At 43.7% G+C, this 19,088-nt stretch overlaps 1 non-coding gene across 1 annotated transcript; it reads left to right on the forward strand.

The window, feature by feature from the left end:
• The first annotated feature begins 18,086 nt into the window (after window positions 1–18,086).
• Window positions 18,087–18,161, forward strand: Trnas-uga (transfer RNA serine (anticodon UGA)). The gene has a single exon. It is a non-coding gene; the product is annotated as a tRNA-Ser (tRNA).
• Window positions 18,162–19,088: the final 927 nt, after the last annotated feature.

Consider the following 19,088-nt stretch of genomic DNA (forward strand, 5'->3'; position numbering starts at 1 on the left):
TCTTCCAGGAAGTTTCAGTTTTTATGTTGTTATTATATGTGTTGGGTAATTATTATGGTAATAAATCGAAGCTCAACACAGGAAACAGGTTAGTCACACGCTGCAAGACGTGCTACAACAGTGTTCCAATTTTCGTGTTAAATTATTAAAACTATAGACACCTAAACGATAGTTGGAGGTGGTACTCTGCTTCTTTTTTTCTTAAGGTTTACGAAATAACATTTCTTGGCGGTATTGTGGTGAAAAGTGTGGTTCTCCTGCTGCTTTAATATAATATCTGGATAGTGGCATAGGTGGTGTTTTCAAATGATATGTGATCTGAGTAGATAGAATGTGGACTTGCAACAGTTCCTGGTCAATACTTTCAGCAATCACCAACTCGGTACAAATGCATGTATATGTAGGGACGCAAAAGTATGAGCTGCAAGATAGAAATATTACTCCTGACACATACACAATTGCTAATGCATAATCACAGCAGTTGAATATTTAATGTAGATGAGTTACGCAGTCCTGATATTTGTGGATTTCTTACAGAAATTTCCATTACTGTGCTCGTAGATACAATAGACGTTGTTGTTCTTGTGGTCTTCAGTCCGGTGACTGGTTTGATGGAGCTCTCCATGCCACCCTATACTGTGCAAGCTTCTTCATCTTCCAGTACTTACTGCAACCTACATCCTTTTGAATCTGCTTAGTGTATTCATCTCTTGGTCTCTCTCTACGGTTTTTACCCTCCACGCTGCCCTCCAATGCTAAATTTGTGATCCCTTGATGCCTCAGAACAAGTCCTACCAACCGGTCCCTTCTTCTTGTCAAGTTGTGCCACAAACTCCTCTTCTCCCCAATTCTATTCAATATCTCCTCATTAGTTGTGTGATTCACCAATCTAATCTTCAGCATTCTTGTGTAGCACCACATTTCGAAAGCTTCTATTCTCTTCTTGTCTAAGCTATTTATCGTCCATGTTTCACTTCCATACATGGCTATACTCCATACAAATACTTTCAGAAACGGCTTCCTGACACATAAATCTATACTCGATGTTAACAAATTTCTCTTCTTCAGAAACGCTTTCCTTCCCATTGCCAGTCTACATTTTATATCTTCTCTACTTCGGCCATCATCAGTTATTTTGCACCCAAAATAGCAAAATTCCTTTACTCCTTTAAGTGTCTCATTTCCTAATCTAATTCCCTCAGCATCACCCGACTTAATTCGACAACATTTCATTACCCTCGTTTTGCTTTTGTTGATGTTCAACCAGTGCTTCCCTTTCATGCCCTTCGACTCTTACAACTGCCATCTGGTTACTGTACAAATTGTAAATAGCCTTTCGCTCCCTGTATTTTACCCCTGCCACCTTTAGAATTTGAAAGAGAGTATTCCAGTCAACATTCTCAAAAGCTTTCTCTAAGTCTACAAAGCTAGAAACGTAGGTTTGCCTTTCCTTAATCTTTCTTCTAAGATAAGTCGTAAGGTCAGTATTGCCTCACGTGTTCCAATATTTCTACGGAATCCAAACTGATCTTCCCCGAGGTCGACTTCTACCAGTTTCTCCATTCGTCTGTAAAGAATTCGTTATAGTATTTTGCAGCCACGGCTTATGAAACTGATAGTTCAGTAATTTGCACATGTGTCAACACCTTCTTTCTTTGGAATTGGAATTATTATATTCTTCCTGAAGTCTGAGGGTATTTCGCCTGTCTCATACATCTTTCTTACCAGATGGTAGAGTTTTGTCAGGACTGGCTCTCCCAAGGCTAATGGAATGTTGTCTACTCCCGGCGCCTTGTTTCGATTCAGGTCTTTCAGTGCTCTGTCAAACTCTTCACGCAGTATCGTATCACCCATTTCATCTTCATCTACATCCTCTTCCAATTCCATAATATTATCCTCAAATACATTGCCCTTCTATCGACCCTCTATATACTCTTTCCACCTTTCCGTTTTCCCTTCTTTGCTTAGAACTGGCTTTCCATCTGACCTCTTGATATTCATACAAGTGGTTCTCTTTTCTCCAAAGGTCTCTTTAATTTTCCTGTGGGCAGTATCTATCTTACCCCTAGTGAGATAAGCCTCTACATTCTTACATTTGTCCTCTAGCCAACCCTGCTTAGCTATTTTGCAGTTCCTGTCGATCTCATTTTTGAGGCGTTTGTAATCCTTTGCCTGCTTCATTTACTGCATTTTTATATTTTCTCCTTTGATCAATTAAATTCAGTATTTATTCTGTTACCCAAGGATTTCTACTAGCCCTAATCTTTTTTTACCTACTTGATCCTCTGCTGCCTTCACTACTTCATCCCTCAGAGCTACCCATTGTTCTTCTACTGTACTTCTTTCCCCCATTCCTGTCAATTGTTCCCTTATGCTCTTTCTGAAACTCTGTACAACCTCTGGTTTAATCAGTTTATGCAGGTCCCGTCTCCTTAAATTCCCACCTTTTTGCAGTTTCGTCAGTTTTAATCTACAGTTCATAACCAATAGATTGTGGTTGAGTCCACATGCGCCCCTGGAAATGTCTTACAATTTAAAACCTGGTTCCTAAATCTCTGTCTTACCATTATATAATCTGTCTGATACCTTCTAGTACCTCCAGGATTCTTCCATGTATGCAGCCTTCTTTTATGGTTCTTGAACCATGTGTTAGCTATGATTAAGTTATGCTCTGTGCCAGATTCTGCCAGGCGGCATCCTCTTTCATTTCTTACCCCCAATCCATATTCACCTACTATGTTTCCTTCTCTTCCTTTTCCTACTCTCGAATTCCAGTCACCCGTGAGTATTAAATTTTCGTCTCCCTTCACTACCTGAATAATTTCTTTTATCTCATCATATATTTCATCAATTTCTTCATCATCTGCAGAGCTAGTTGCCATATAAACTTGTACTACAGTACTAGGCGTGGGCCTCGTGTCTATGTTGTCTACTATAATGCGTTCACCATGCTGTTTATAGTAGCTTACCCGCACTCCTATTTTTGTTCATCATTAAACCTACTCTTGCATTACCCCTATTTGATTTTGTACTTATAACCCTGTATTTACCTGACCAGAGGTCTTGTTCCTCCTGCCACCAAACTTCACTAATTACCACTATATCTGACTTAAACCTATCCATTTCCTATTTAAATTTTCTGGCCTACCTGTCCGATTAAGGGAACTGACATTCCACGCTCCGATCCGTAGAACGCCAGTTTTCTTTCTCCTGATAACGACGTCCTCCTGAGTAGTCCCTGAGATCCGAATGGGGGACTATTTTACCTCCGGAATATTTTACCCAAGAGGACGCCATCATCATTTAACCATACAGTAACGCTACATGCCCTCGGGAAAAATTACGGCTGTAGTTTCCCCTTGCTTTCAGCCGTTCGCAGTATTAGCACAGCAAGGCCGTTTTGTTAGGGTTACAAGGCCAGATCAGTAAATCATCCAGACTGTTGCCCCTGCAACTACTGAGAAGGCTGCTGCCCCTCTTCAGGAACCACACGTTTGTCTGGCCACTCAACAGATACCCCTCCGTTGTGGTTGTAGCTACGGTACGGGCATTTGTATCGCTGAGGCACGCAAGCCTCGCCTCCTGCAACTACCATCTATACCCCGACATCATCCAACTGTACATAAGTGCAAGCCCCAAGAACATTGCTGACGCATTAGCGTCTATGAACGCAGATCTTTGCTCTGTTTCTCGATGGGCACAGAACCTAGGTCTGCAACTAAACCCCAAGAAATCCCAGGTCATACTTATATCTCATCCAAACTTAATCAGTCGGTACTTTCGTGAAACAGTCCCTCAAATACTCCTCAATGGTACCCAACTACCATACCAAAAAACAGTAAAAGACCTTGGAATAATCTTGGATGAACACCTAAACTGGGAAGAACAAACAGTCACAGCTTGCCGGAAATCGCTCTCCTCCCTACATGCAATTCAAAAATTTAGAGAAATATTTCCAACCCACGTTAAACAAAAATTAGTCCAAACACTAGTCTTGCCTAATCTTTACTACTGTGATGTAGTTCAACACGGCACAAATAGTGAAAATTCGAGATGCCTCGAGCTAGCGATGAATGCTTGCGTTAGATACGTATGCAATATACGGTTGTATGATCATATCAGTCCTTCATACTCCCAGTTAGGTTGGATACGCCCACATAAGGCACGCGATCTCCACACGATGTGCTTACTTCATCGATTTCTTAGCCACTGGTGCCCCCAATACTTATCTTCTCACATTACACACCTATCATCATTCCACAACCGCAATACCAGATCGGATACGTCTAGCATCTTGGCTGTACCTTTACATAACACAAAATTTTTCTCTGTGTCATTCTCCATCTCAGCCATACGACTATGGAACGCGCTCCCCTGTGATCTGCGTCTTATCCAGAACCACTCAATATTCAAGAGGAAACTCAAGACTTACATATTGGTGACGGTATAGCCACCATTGTTGTGCCCTTCTCATCTCTTTCTTTCTCCTCTCCATCATAACTTCGAATTTTACCATTCTGTTTCTCTTCCTCTAACCTATCTACCTCTTCTATATCTCTTTCACCCCATTCTATCGTCTTATGTCTCTGCTTGATGAGAACAACTCACAAGCTGCAAGAATATAACGAGAAAATTCCCAAATAGCAATAGGACTGACATTCATAAAAGAAAAATATGTTTACTTTCATATACATAGTCATTATTATTATTATTATTATTATTATTGATTGTTATAATTATTTTTTGATTGTTATAATTATCATTGTACTACTTTTATAATCTCTATTTTTTTCTTTAACATTAACACTGTATAACATGTTATATGTCCTTAATGTTCTGTAGAAACTGAAATTTGTTGAATCTGAGTATGCCTGGTTAGGTGTAAGAGAGGGCCTAAAGGCCCTAATCTTGCCAGGTAAAATAAATGCATAAACAAATAAAAATAAAGAAATAAATAATTAGGGCTGACCCGTGCCAGGAAAGGCAAAGTAGGCCACTCGTTCCACAGAAGCCGCTATCAGTTAGGGAGGACCTGGGAAGAGACTTGTCGTGCTCTGCAGGGGTGGCCATTTACGTGTTCTAGCAGTAGTGGACACCAGAAGATCCTGAGCAAGATCCCAGCAGAGGGGTCGAAACGTCGATCATTTTAGAAGTAACATGACGCGGCCTAATAACCCAGAAGATTTTAGCTTAAGTGACAACGGCCAAGAAAGCCTGCAAACTTACATAGATCTTTGTGGAGTCTTACACTGAAGTGCTTCCTTATGGGAGTATACTTGAGCGGAATTTCTGCTCCTGCTAGTGAGGTAATATTGTGCTCACGGTGTAGGCATATAACTGCAGGTTCTCCATATGTGTCATCTGCACAGCGGCCAGAACCCAAGCAAGCAGATCAAGCACTGCAACTGTTGTCTGTTCTTCAACAGGTGCCATGTGCACTTCAGTGGGTAGGGAAACAGTAAGTGTGTTGACGTCGATTTGTTTGTCCACTGAGCGTTTTCTGAATGTGCTAGTCGGGGTGAAGGTCTTCAATTTCTCACTACTAGACTGTTCATCTCTAGTCGAGCTGCTTGTGAAAAGATAACACTGTGTCGAAAGTTGGTTACAATGCACTTTATCGGAAAGTTGAGTGCTGCTGGGTGTTCATGCGTTAGTTGTTGTGAGAAGTTCGTATTGTCGCGTTGTCACAGAAATGGGGCAGTCTGCATTAGAACAGCTAATTCATGTTGTGGAGTATTCCATAGAGTAAAGCGTCATCAGGGAATGTAGTATTCTGGTAGGAAAATCCTCCACGACCAGCACTACTCAGGATCCGTTCAGAATGTGCAGAGGAATAGGCGACCGACAGTGAGTGCCACTGAAGCTACACGCAGAGTTTGCACGGACATTACGACAAATCCCCGCAAGTCAATAAGGAGGTTATCGCAACATGTTGGTGTACCTCGTACATAGTGTCATCGTGTGCTAAAAGATACGAAATTAAAGGACTATGAGCGTGGTTAAAGAGTGTAAATTTGAGGATCAGGAAAAAAAGGGTTCATGCTCGAAACTTCCTGTTAACATCAATTGCTTACAGTTACTTGGGCCACCTTGCTTTACTTCACGTCAGATGAGGCCTGATTTCTTTTGTCAGATTATGTAAGATCGCAGAACTGTAGATACTGATCGCAGGACGGCCGACATATTGTGCACGAAGAACCTTTGTGGTCTGGGAAGGCAGTTGTTCGGTGTGGTTAGTCCGGTATCCGCACTATTGGCCCCGTTTTTATTCACTTACGTTTTAAACAGTGCATGACATCTAGAGATCTTTGACTCTTCCTATGCACAAATAACAGATGCAGAGAAGCTGTACGGAGTATTACAACGAGATGGAGCAACCGCTGAAACATCCAAAAGACGTATGGCCCATTTCACCAACGTCTTCCCTGAAGACAGACTTGTCAGTAGAGATCCCCGAACATAACGTCGTGGGAGTTTTACATATAGAGCACACTAGAAAGCAAAGTGTACGCTGACGTCACGTCTGCAGAATTACAGCATGTTCGGGTAACTCATCACACGAAGTCAACGATGCCTGGATGCTCGTAGCCACCACTTCGAGCAACTCTTATTAAGAGGTAATTGTGTGTTTCTAAACGTTACCATTATCTATTCTTTTTTCGTTAGTTCATTGTGTGGTGTCACCGCCAGACACCACACTTGCTAGGTGGTAGCCTTTAAATCGGCCGCGGTCCGTTAGTATACGTCGGACCCGCGTGTTGCCACTGTCAGTGATAGCAGACCGAACGCCACCACACGGCTGGTCTAGAGAGACGTACTGGCACTCGCCCCAGTTGTACAGCCGACTTTGCTAGCGAAGCTACACTGACCGATACGCTCTCATTTGCCGAGACAATAGTTAGCATAGGCTTCAGCTACGTCATTTGCTACGACCTAGCAAGGCGCCGTATTCAATTGATATTTACTATGTGAAGTATGTATCATCAACAGAGATGTTCTACAATTGTGGATTAAAGTTAAGTATTACATCACCTACGTACTTTATTTGCAATTCTCAAGATATTGTCCTGTTCCAGACCTCACGCCAGTCAGCGTGTAATTAAACGCGTGCATTTCGGCCTCCTCTAGAAACACAGTGTTGGCTCTTCTGCCAACACTTCACATTGATATTTGAATTTAGAGCGTGAGACATACCGGTTTTTTGTGGGACACCCTGCGTAAGAAAGTGATTCTGGTCTGCAAGTCGAGATGCTTTTCTTCTCTGGCACGAAGGGTTCACATTACGAGACGGAACTGAATTACTGTAGTGGTTGGGCTGTAGCTCGATAGAGCAGACAGGAAAGAAAGTGCTGGGAAGGTAGGTGGAGGAAGTTGGGCAGGAGAAGAAGAAAGAGAGAGATGGTGATAAGTGGGTGATGGAGGAGAGCAGCGCTACGGAAACCGAGGCAGGCGAGCTGGCGTATGCGGGTCACGGCGTGGGCTGCGGGCTAATTAGCGGCTGGTGGCTGCTCCGCGGCTGATCCTGTGGGACACACCGGCACGGCGCGCCGCGCCGCACCTTCACGAGAGCAGGGGCCGCTGCCGTCTCCTGGGGAACAAAGAAAAGAGCCCGCAACCTCCAGGGCTGCTGCTGTCCAGTATACAATGTGGCCAGAGATATCATCAGAAACAAACTTCCGAAAGATCCTAAGCCCGTGTTACACAATGCGTCATTGTGCCCTGCGGTCTATATGTCAATGCAAAACATATCAATAATGACAACTGCAAAAGCGAACGGTCATAATTACACTGTAAGAAAACGAAACAAAAAAAAAAGAAAAGAAACAGTCTCTACCAAGGAATTACCTAAATGGGACGGTAATGGGTAGATGTGAGGTATATGTACGGACAAACAGGCGATTACAGTCTCAGAAGAATGAGAGAGCTTCACAAATCGAACAAGTCAAATGGCTCTGAGCACTATGGGGCAGTCGCTGCATGCAACGGCCTCTGAATGGAGGGTAACCTGATGAAATGCAATATTCTTAACTGGGCGTCTCGGGTAGCACCTAGACGAAGTCGGTTATGCGGAGAATTTAGTCCCAGTGATTACAACAAGTATTTGAGTCCCTATTTCATTGACAGCGAAATCGATTAAAAATTGTTCCTAACGTTTATGAACAGCAGTAGGATGAACTTTTAAGAGCTGAAGCAAAATTCTATCATTTTGGCTTACGGATCAGCAATTAACTGACACCCCAGCCACCAAATTCGTCTATCCCAACTGCAGTCACAATTTCAAGTATGCATTTGTTTGATACGTACATAAGGTATCTGCAGAGCAACTAGTTCTCTTTATGCTTGTTTTGTACAACAATAAGAAGGGAGTAATTATGTTAATTTCTATATCCATTTGACGTGGTTCAGTGGTATATGTAAACCCCGAAAAAGCAAACCAAAGTAAGAACAGTCATTGTAGTTTGGTTGCGACAGAGTTTAACTAGTAGTTAGAACCAGACTGGACGCAGAGCTGATGCATCACATTCTCGTAGGACAGGAAATGAAAGAGCGAGTACGAAATCAACTGAGGAGAAGGATTTGAGCAGATCAGAGTCTATAGATAACGAGGAAACAGTGTTCTTCACAAGAATAGTGTACAGTGATTGACAATTTGTAAAGAACAAGGACATTGTTGGCCAGGAACATATGTAATAGAGAAGGAGTGGTATATTTGCAACGAAAAACGTAGATGTTTTACCAGTAGGACAGCAGGATAACTGACATGAATAACGTTTATGTTTGACACAGGTGAGACTCCCAACATAGAGGTCGATATCGGACTCTCAGTAACGAATATTTCTTCCTAGGGCACTAATGCGCATTTGGCACCCATTGTTCTTCATGGCTACCAAATTGTCGAGGAGTGCATAGAGTGGACAGTTTCCCACTCCTCTCTCAAGATGGTTTTTAGTTCTCGCACCGTTCGGGAAGTGGGTGTTCGTTGGGAAATACGTCTGCCAAGAGCATCCCAGACGTGCTCTATAGGGTTTAGATCCGAATAGTACACAAACGATTCCTTACTTTCAACGTCTTCACTTTCTGGTGTGTCCGACACCTCATCAGTCCTGTGTGGGCGGGTATTGTTGTTCATAAACAGAAATTCAGTATGTACCGCACTTCTTAACAGACGGACACGATCCAGAATAACGGTACTGCGAGCAAATCTATTTAGCGGTGTTCGGACATTGTGCATATTGTCTGAACGCACTAGGGCTCCAAGGCCATAACGATCACGTTCGCAGGCACTCCGATGGTTAACGTATGCTCTCTCTCCATTCTAAGTGGTGGTCAGAATACTTGCCACAGTGAAGCGAGATTTGTCAGAGAATACCAAGCTGGACCACCGTTGCTGAATCTAAGCAACATGCTCCGTACACCATCAAACTCTTCTCTCGACGATGGTGTAGTTGGAGTGGGGTGCATTTAACAAGCTTCCGAGCATACAAATCAGTCTGATTTAATCCCTGCAGAGAAACGTGTACCGGTAGCAGTTCCAAAGCCTGCAGCGACCTGCCGTGGAGTGAGATGACATCCTTTTTTTCACTAGGGCTACGCATCGATCTTCTTGCGTTGTGGTGGTCCATCTACGACCACCGAAATTAACACCTTCTGCGACCTTTTATATTCTCCATACGGCCCTTTTGGGAACACCCAGTATTGTGACCACAGCCACTCTGATCGGTTTCGAGCCGTCCATTTGCTCGTTCATGTGACACCTGAGTTTCTACTGGCGTATACAACTTTCAAATAACTTCCGGGAATTCAGCCAGGTAGCACTTTCAGCGACCACCGATATTTCGGCGAGAGAACACCCCGCCATTTTCAAGGCAAACTGCAACGGACAGGCGGCGGACATGCAAATTTAAAACCCCGGTTCTCGGACTGATGCAGGAAAGATAAAACACACACACATACTGAACACTAGTGCCACGAAAGATGACCAAAGTTATAGCTATCGATAGTGAGACTACGAACTCGCACATGCAGTGTCGATGACTCTGTCCCTCCCTCCCTCTCTCTCTCTCTCTCTTTCTCTCTCTGGACAGATTGAACGTGCGTTGGCCCTAGATCAACTGTACATCATGTGATTGATGATAATTCTTAGTCGACACCTCAGTCTACTGCCTTTTTGCCTTACGCAGGAAACACTTCCAACAAGATTGTTAAGGCTTTCGTGGCCACTTGTTGACAAACTGCCTATTGGCTTCTGTTTCGGGTTTCTCGGGTTCTTCGGCCGACGTTCATCTAATGATTTTTCTGACGTTTCGCCAGCACGAGTGGCTGGCTTTGTCAAAGCTTCACCCTCCATCGCCGGTGGTGGCGCGCCAACGTCCGAAGGCTTCTCCGCGGTCATTTACGGTGCGGTTCTCCTCTTGCTACCTGCGACGGTCGTTCGCTGCAGTACGGGAAGCCAGGATCCGTTTACCTTTAAAAAAAATGGTTCAAATGGCTCTGAGCACTAGGGGACTCAACTGCTGAGGTCATAAGTCCCCTAGAACTTAGAACTACTTAAACCTAACTAACCTAAGGACAACACACACATCCATGCCAGAGGCAGGATTCGAACCTGCGACCGTAGCGGTCGCGCGGTTCCAGACTGTTGCGCCAGAACCACTCGGCCACCAGCGGTCGGCCTTTCCGCTTTCTTGTTGAAACTGTTCGCGTGTTTTTGTATTTCTACAGCTTCTCTAAACAAGCAATGGAGGGTGAAGCTTTGACAATGCCAGCCACTCGTGCTGGCGAAACGTCAGAAAAATCATTAGATGAACGTCGGCCGAAGAACCCGAGACAGAAGTCAATAGGCAGTTTGTCACTTCCAACAAGATCGGTCGTATTTGACGGAAATACGATGTGAAATGTGTTTTCCGACCACCACCTAAAATGAGAGCGCTTTTGAGTTATGTTAAGGATGATCTTGGTCTGCTTAAGGCAGGTGTATTTCGCATTCCTTGTAGCTGCGGCATGGCATATATTGGTCAAACTATCAGGACCGTCGAGGATCGATGTACTGAGCATAAACGACACACACGGTTACAGCAGCCAAGTAGATCTGCTGTTGCCGAACATTGCTTCGATAGTGGTCACACCATTTATATAATAACACTGAGATGTTGGCATGCACTTCCAGCAATTGGGACAGTGTTATTAAGTAGGCAGTTGAGATTAAATTAGGGAACAAACTCGTTAACAGGGATGGAGGTTTTTGTTTAAACTCTGTTTTGAATCCGGCTCTCTCCCTTGTCAAAAAACAGAGCGACCAGAGTCAATGCTACCTCATCTGCGAGTTCGTAGTCTCACTATCGATTGCTCTGACTCTAGTCATCTTTGGTGACACTAGTGTTCAATGTGTGTGGTATCTTTCCTGCATCAGTCCGAGAACCGAGGTTTTAAATTAGCATGTTCGCCGCCTGTCCGTTGCAGTTTGCCTTGAAAATGGCGGGGTGTTCTCCCGCCGAAATATCGGCGGTCGCTGAAAGTGTTACCTGGCTGAATTCCCGGAAGTTATTTGAAAGTTCGTTCAAGATTGTGAGCACTGAAGTGTCTGGAAGACATATCGTACTAATCGGTTTCAGAAAAGACTTCGTCAAACACCGTACTGCATGAACAGAGCGTTCGTGAACAGGCTTCGCTGCAGTTAATAAGTCCTGCTCTCTACATTTCTGTTTACTATCGTTGGTCGGGTGTTCCGTAGAAATTATCGGTTGTTCCGCAGAAATTGACAGCTAACAGGTGTCAGCTGCTCCTTAGCAGTTGCCAAGCAGTGTTATATAGCCATCAGCTAAATGAAATTCATGGAAAACAGATTGAATAGAACCAATAAAGATGAAATCAATAAAAATGGTACAAATTTTCGTTTACCATGACAGATACATTACGCTACTTCTTCAATATTTCTCAGCCTTTTTCACTGCTATTGTGAAATGTCGAAGTATCGTCATTGATATCACCGACGTTGACGCCATTCATTTCAGAATATTTATATATTATAAATATTTGTCGATGATCAGTTTAATATTATCTATCTGCGTGCGTTAATGCTCACGCTTTCATTTTCATTTACTGGAACACAAAATTTAAAGCTTATTTCTGTATCTGCTGGTATTTCTATGTTATCTCCCTGTCCTGTACCGCGTATTTGTTTTCCCCGTCTATATTGGTTCACCTGCATTTGGATATAAATTCAATTAGCACATTGAACACTTGCCTTCCTGAGGGCTCAGCCAGGCTTAGAGCCCATGCTGGATTCACGGAACTGCTGACGTTCTTTTTCCACAGGGAAGACAGGAACTGGGAGAATTTAGCCTCGTGTGGCCAACTGATAACCCACTAGAACGAGAGGAAGTGGATCCTGTTGCAAAGCGAGTTGTACGTCCAGTAGGATGGTAAGCAAGCCACATGCCACACTCTACTGACGCACAATTTCAAAACGAGAATAACTCTGAGAAATGTAACACAAAGAGGAGAAATGATTTACACTGTCCATAACTCGGTCTCAGTGTGTCGCAGAAACGGGTGAGGTATTCAGCTTTAAACACCTTTGAACACCTTCAGACACCCATTAAGTGCGTGGTAGTAAGTACAATCTTAAGTAAGACTCATTTGAAAGCGACGTGTTAAAAATTATGACGGGAAAAGTATTAACTGCAGAGGTCAACCTTGTATGGGATGTATCTACCACACTTCACGAAATGGGCATCGTCGACATTCAAGAAATGTTTAGAAAGAGCCATTAACTTGTACCTCGATCACCGAATGGAAAACAGCGCTCCACAATGATGACAAAGGTTCACACCATCAAGATTGAAGGCGAACTCCTTGAGCGTTACACACCTTCCAGGGCGTTCAGCCAGGTATTCTCTCTTAAAGAATGGATGTAGAATCATATTGGTGTAACGGTATGATGAGAACTGCTGGAATGTGATGGCATGCAACCGAATGAGAAGCAGTCTGTTGTGATGCTTATCGTGAAACACGCTAATCTTTAAGGCGTACGTGCAGATAATGAGTTAATGTGTTTTATAGGCACGGAAAAAATAAACATCCAGAGGATGAATTTGTACAATGGTTGCACGAGGTATGAAATGCAATGTCACATACTTTTCAGGAGGATAGTTTGCTCTAAAGGAGTATGATTTTTATGCACTGACCAATTTATTATGAACAGCTACTGGCCAAAAGCAGTGCCGATTTTGCCACTCTTGCGTACTGTCACGAAAATAATCCCTACTGCCATTGCAGGATCACGCACACGAGAAAGAATCGTAGGGGGCATAGCGTCACAAATTTCTCGCGGTACAATCAATAAATTTACAGCTAATTTACCATGCAGATTAATAGTCGGCATAACTGTATTCGAATGAGCTAAGGCATTGATGTTGGCTGATCTTGATACAACTTTCTTGGTATCTCCAATTTTCAGAATTCCTTTCATATGCATTTCCTCTTCAAATCCCGAATGGTCGGTGTTAAAAACCAATTCCATACTGAACGATGGAATAAGTGTTTATCTCAACTACAAATTTTCTGGACGATTCCTTTGTTTGCTGTACATTGTCAAGTTGACGCTTTGTTTGAAATTTCTCCATCTTACGTTTTTCAATTCTGTAGCACTGTTTGAAGTTATGCAACCACCCACTGCTTCCTTTGAAATCACTGTAATCTGTGCCGCGCACAGTTTGATCTGCATAACGTAGTATGTGACTACCATACACATCCTGTACATCGTATCGAGCATCCTTGAAACGCACAAACACTAGTTTTTGTAACAAGCCCGCCTGGCAGCCCTTGAATATCCGTAGTATTCCTGTGCACTACACGCTCATTTTGCTGTAGTCTTATTCGAAATATATTCATTAATGCTTTTATACTACGCTGTGTATGATCTTCCATATACGTGATTACGTTTAGCACCCACAACTCGCACAACGATTATTCTTTACCATGTTTCAATGGAGATGGGATTTATGACTCCCTGTCCGACACAAATGAAGAACTATATTGCTCCACACTTGTTTCAGTATCACTTTCACTTCTTAAGCACGTATCGTCATCACTGTACTCCTCTTGTACATTGTGCGCACGCCATAACTTCCACTCACTCATCTCACTGAACGCAAATATTTTATACTGTATATCTTTCTCACTACATCTACATCTACATTTATATATTCCGCAAGCAACCCAACGGTGTGTGGCGGAGGGCACTTTACGTGCCACTGTCATTACCTCCCTTTCCTGTTCCTAGTCGCGTATGGTTCGCGGGAAGAACGACTGCCGGAAAGCCTCCCTGCGCGCTCGAATCTCTCTAATTTTACATTCGTGATTTCCTCGGGAGGTATAAGTAGGGGTAAGCAATATATTCGATACCTCATCCAGAAATGTACCCTCTCGAAACCTGGACAGCAAGCTACACCGCGATGCAGAGCGCCTCTCTTGCAGAGTCTGCCACTTGAGTTTGCTAAACATCTCCGTAACGCTATCACGCTCTGTGACATTTCTTGTGTTCACTTCTGACGATATGCCAAATTCTGCCACTGTTGTTGTAGACGTCGCGCGATGTTTGCTTTGTTTATCGCTGCCATTGCTATGCTTTGTATCGACGCCTCTAGCACTGAAGCACTGTTGGAAGTAACCCGTCGCCTAAGCATTTCAACTACTCTTCGCAGCCTCATGCTGTGCTCACCATTGGATACCTCTAGTACCGCCCTCTGTTAACATTACCGGTCAAAATTATGATTGCATGGTAGACGGTATGTGGGGTGTCGAATACCGTAAACGTCATTGGCCTTTGGCGACCTCGCACTAGAGGGACTCCTTCTCAGTAATGCAAGGTATTTAGAGGACAACAAAATAAGCTACTGAGGAAAATCAGATCAAATATTTATTTTATCCATCTCAGTTGCATGGATTTACAATTTATTGGGCGTTGTGGTTACCGGTTTTGTGCTGACTCGCCCATACTCACAGTACACATCGAAAAATTACATGTAGAGCAAACATATTTACGTACGGCATGCATGTCCATATAATAAATAATTGTATGGTTATAGACATGTTTTGTTCTTAACCTAACTAGTTATACAACATCGTACCACAAAGCAAGAATATCATTTGTACGAGAAAGTAAAACTGTGAGCAACGAATACTCTCTTTGATAAAACAAACTATTTATCTGACAGACACAACCAAACTGACAAATACAATTTTTAATATATGTTGCCCTCATACATATGGCATGCGCACATGGCTGCCTATTAACTTCCTATGGTGCTGCCGCATCCAACGTAATTTATTCATAACAAGGAAAACTATCAGCTTTACATTAGAAGAAGTATGTCCAACTTTGTTTTAAAATAACGTAGCATCTAATTTAATCATACAAAGCCTGGAGGTGAAGACTAGCGCGCCCTCCCATATACAACCACGTATTTTCATTACAAGGTACTGTATTTCTACGCATGTCTTGAGATAATAATAAAATACCAAAAATTGCTACACTTCATACGGGAAGTCAATACCAAAATGTAAAATTATAGTACGATATCAAAAATTCATACGTTACATACAGAAAGACAATGCTAAGATCCAAGATATGCTTTGCTTATTATAGATTTTTCACTCACAGTCTGGAGAAATAAAAAGGTGAACAACATCTTACTCCGCAGAAGAATTTGTGTGTGTGTGTGAGAGAGAGAGAGAGAGAGGGAGAGAGAGAGAGAGAGTGAGACTAAACACAATTAACTATAAATCGCCGCCTGCATGTAAAAAATAAGAAAATAAAATTACATTAATAGAGGGTCAGCATGTTGCTGAAAAGATGTACTATGATGGTAAAACTGATTCCTTCTGTATCATTGTGTGTATTGAACCGTGGACCTAGAAATGACGGAGAGGCTTCATCCCGCCGTAGTCCTCAGTGGTTGAGAACCCCACAACAGGCCACAGCAGTTCACTCATTCCACCCCCACCCACACTGACCCCATGGTTACTGTGCGGTTCAGCCGCCAGTGGACCCCCACGGGAACGTCTCATATCACATGAGTGTACCCCAAATGTTTGCGTGGTAGAGCAATTATGGTGCACGTGTACGTGGAGACAGTGTTTGCGCAACAATCGCCAACATAGTGTAACTGAGGTGGAATAAGGGGAACCATCCCGCATTTGCCGCCTAAAAACCATCCACAGGCTGGTCGGCACACCGGACCTCGACACTAATCCGCTGGGCGGATTCGTTTCGGGGACTGCCACGCCCTCCCACCCGGGAAGAAGCGCGTTAGACCGCGCGGCTAGCCGGACGGTCTTCCGTATCATAGTGAGAGGCCTCATCACGGACGAGACAGTACGAAGATGGCCAGCAAGAAGCCAAAGGCGCGAGCAACCCGAAGAGAAAGCTGGACGAGGGAAAGCAGGAAGTTCGTGCAGAAAAGCAGTCGGGCAGCTTGGTGGTCTCTGTAGTCTGGGCTCGAGGCGGCTTTATATCAGCACAGGTAATCAGATCCAGTCTGGAGGAATGGACGGTGCTTTTTTTCATGAGTCCAGAGGCCGTGGCGCCGCCAGTGTGCAAGTCATGTTTGCTGCGGTGTGTGGTGTGCGTACTGTAAGACCTTCGGTACACACACCATCAGATTATTTGAATTGTTGCTCTAACGAAGTAGGTGAGTCTCAGCAATATGTCTCTTGGTCTTATCGTGGCGTTTTTATCTTCTGCCTTAGGTCAGATGATAGAAATGCCACTTGCACGCTTAGAGTAGCAGATTGCCGGTGACCAACTTTAAACAGAACTTGATTAATTTTCACACACATTTATTAAAATAATAAAAAGCATAGACATTACGTAACTTCATTCTGGATGCTGTTTACAATTGACAATCTGAAGTTCCTTTGGTCTTGGTACGTTAATCTTATTCTGACATATCTCTGATACTTGAGAAAGTGTCTATTCATTTATCTCCATGGCTATGTACAGGAATATGGTAATCTTATTAGGTGCAGACTGAAACTTGACTGTATACGGGTACAGACAAATGCAGACTAGTACAGACTGGTGCAGACCAATGCAGACTGACTAATTGGAGGTCTGTACCCTCGTTGTAATACCTCGCGCGTTCAGGTGTCACTGCGCGAGTGTGATCCGCGAGGAGAAAAGGTTCTACATTAGCAGCAATCTCATTGGCTGCGTTACATGTTAATACGCAGATCGGCGGAAGCAGAATTTGGTCCATCTCTAAGGCAGCGCCATCTCAAAGTGCGGATATGGACGAGCGCTGCGCCTGCGCTGTTGTGCTTAGCGGGGTGCGCTCTAGCGGGATAGTTGTGTACGCGCTGACTACGCGGAACTACGTACACAACAGGTGTGTACTCGGCTACGAAAGTTCAAGGAGACTGTTTAGATTGCGATAACTGTAGATCTTAGTAGTGCACTCAATTTTCTCTGGTTTGGTCAGTCTGAACTGTACAAGAAACCGCTTTGCAACTGCAAAGAGGCCGCTGTAGGGCTTTGTCAGTAGTGTATTAAAGCTGAGAATTTGTATTGTATTCATAAAATTGTCTTGAACTTCCAGTCTCGTTATTACCAGAAAGGAAAACAACAGAAAGCGCCGTTATCAAAAAAAATTGTTCAAATGGCTCTGAGCACTATGGGACTTAACTTCTGAGGTCATCAGTCCGCTAGAACTTAGAACTACTTAAACCTAACTAACCTAAGGACGTCACACACATCCATGCCCGAGGCAGGATTCGAACCTGTGACCGTAGCGGTCGCGCGGTTCCAGACTGAACCGCCTAGAACCGCTCAACCACACCGGCCGGCTGCGCCGTTATCAATACGACGACGAGAAACATCGACGCGGTACCATGACGGCTCTTTAGAAGGGAATTAATTTTGCAACATCGCCGCGGAATATCGCCTTCACTGTCATAATATGTGATGTGGAACAAACATTGCGTTATATGAAACTTCCTGGCAGATTAAAACTGTGTGCCCGACCGAGACTCGAACTCGGGCAGATACTGGCAGAAGTGAAGCTGTGAGTACCGGGCGTGAGTCGTGCTTCGGTAGCTCAGTTGGTAGAGCACTTGCCCGTGAAAGGCAAAGGTCCCGAGTTCGAGTCTCGGTCGGGCACACAGTTTTAATCTGCCAGGAAGTTTCATATCAGCGCACACTCCGCTGCAGAGTGAAAATCTCATTCTGGATTGCGTTATATGCCTTATGAATCTACAGAAGGAATTCGTCGAGAAACGAATCGCATTCTTTCAAAATCCAAACCGCTACCCTCGAAGATGACAAGAGCTGAACGAAATCCGGAAAGATCCACTCCTAGGAGTCCTGCCAACTGTCATAGGCGATAAGCGAAGATTCGCTTGATGTTGGAGGAGGAGACATATCAAAAATTATCAAAGAATTCAACATCCAGAATAACGAGGAAGATGAGGGAGCTTACCAAGACGTCTTTTGGTGGAAAAGCATGTGATTTGAAATCTCCCGAACCTCGAGCATTGTATTGCCTAACAAAGTTTCACAAGAAGAATACACCACGTCCCATCGTGAGCACCACTGGATCACCTGCTTACAGACTAGCGAAATATTTGGCTATACTCCGTACTCCGCCACGTTGGTTACTGTGTGCACCGCAAGAATACGACCGAATTAAGTACCTGTGTTTTGGAGAAGGAGATATTGTGGTCAGCTTTCATGAGGCTTCACAATTCACGCGCGCTGCTATCAAAGATTCTACAGATCTGCTCTCTCAGTTATTTGACGACACTGCTGTGGATTTATTTAAGCACAGTCTAATATCAACGTATTTTTTGTTCCACGGAGAATATTTTAATCAGACGGACGGTGTCGGGAAGGCAAACCCATTAGCTACAGCCAACCTTTTCATGCAGTACTTTGAGGACATCGCCCTGGACTCTGTCCCTGCCTGGTTGCTCTTACCGTTACGATGACGGCACGTTCGTTGCCTGGTCTCATGGAAGTGAAAAGCTGGGAGAATTCTTGAACCACACAACGGTATCCATCACAACATCAAGTTCACGGTGGAGGCAGA

The sequence above is a fragment of the Schistocerca serialis genome, chromosome 5, assembly GCF_023864345.2.
Source record: "Schistocerca serialis cubense isolate TAMUIC-IGC-003099 chromosome 5, iqSchSeri2.2, whole genome shotgun sequence".
In the NCBI taxonomy this organism is placed as follows: domain Eukaryota; kingdom Metazoa; phylum Arthropoda; class Insecta; order Orthoptera; family Acrididae; genus Schistocerca; species Schistocerca serialis.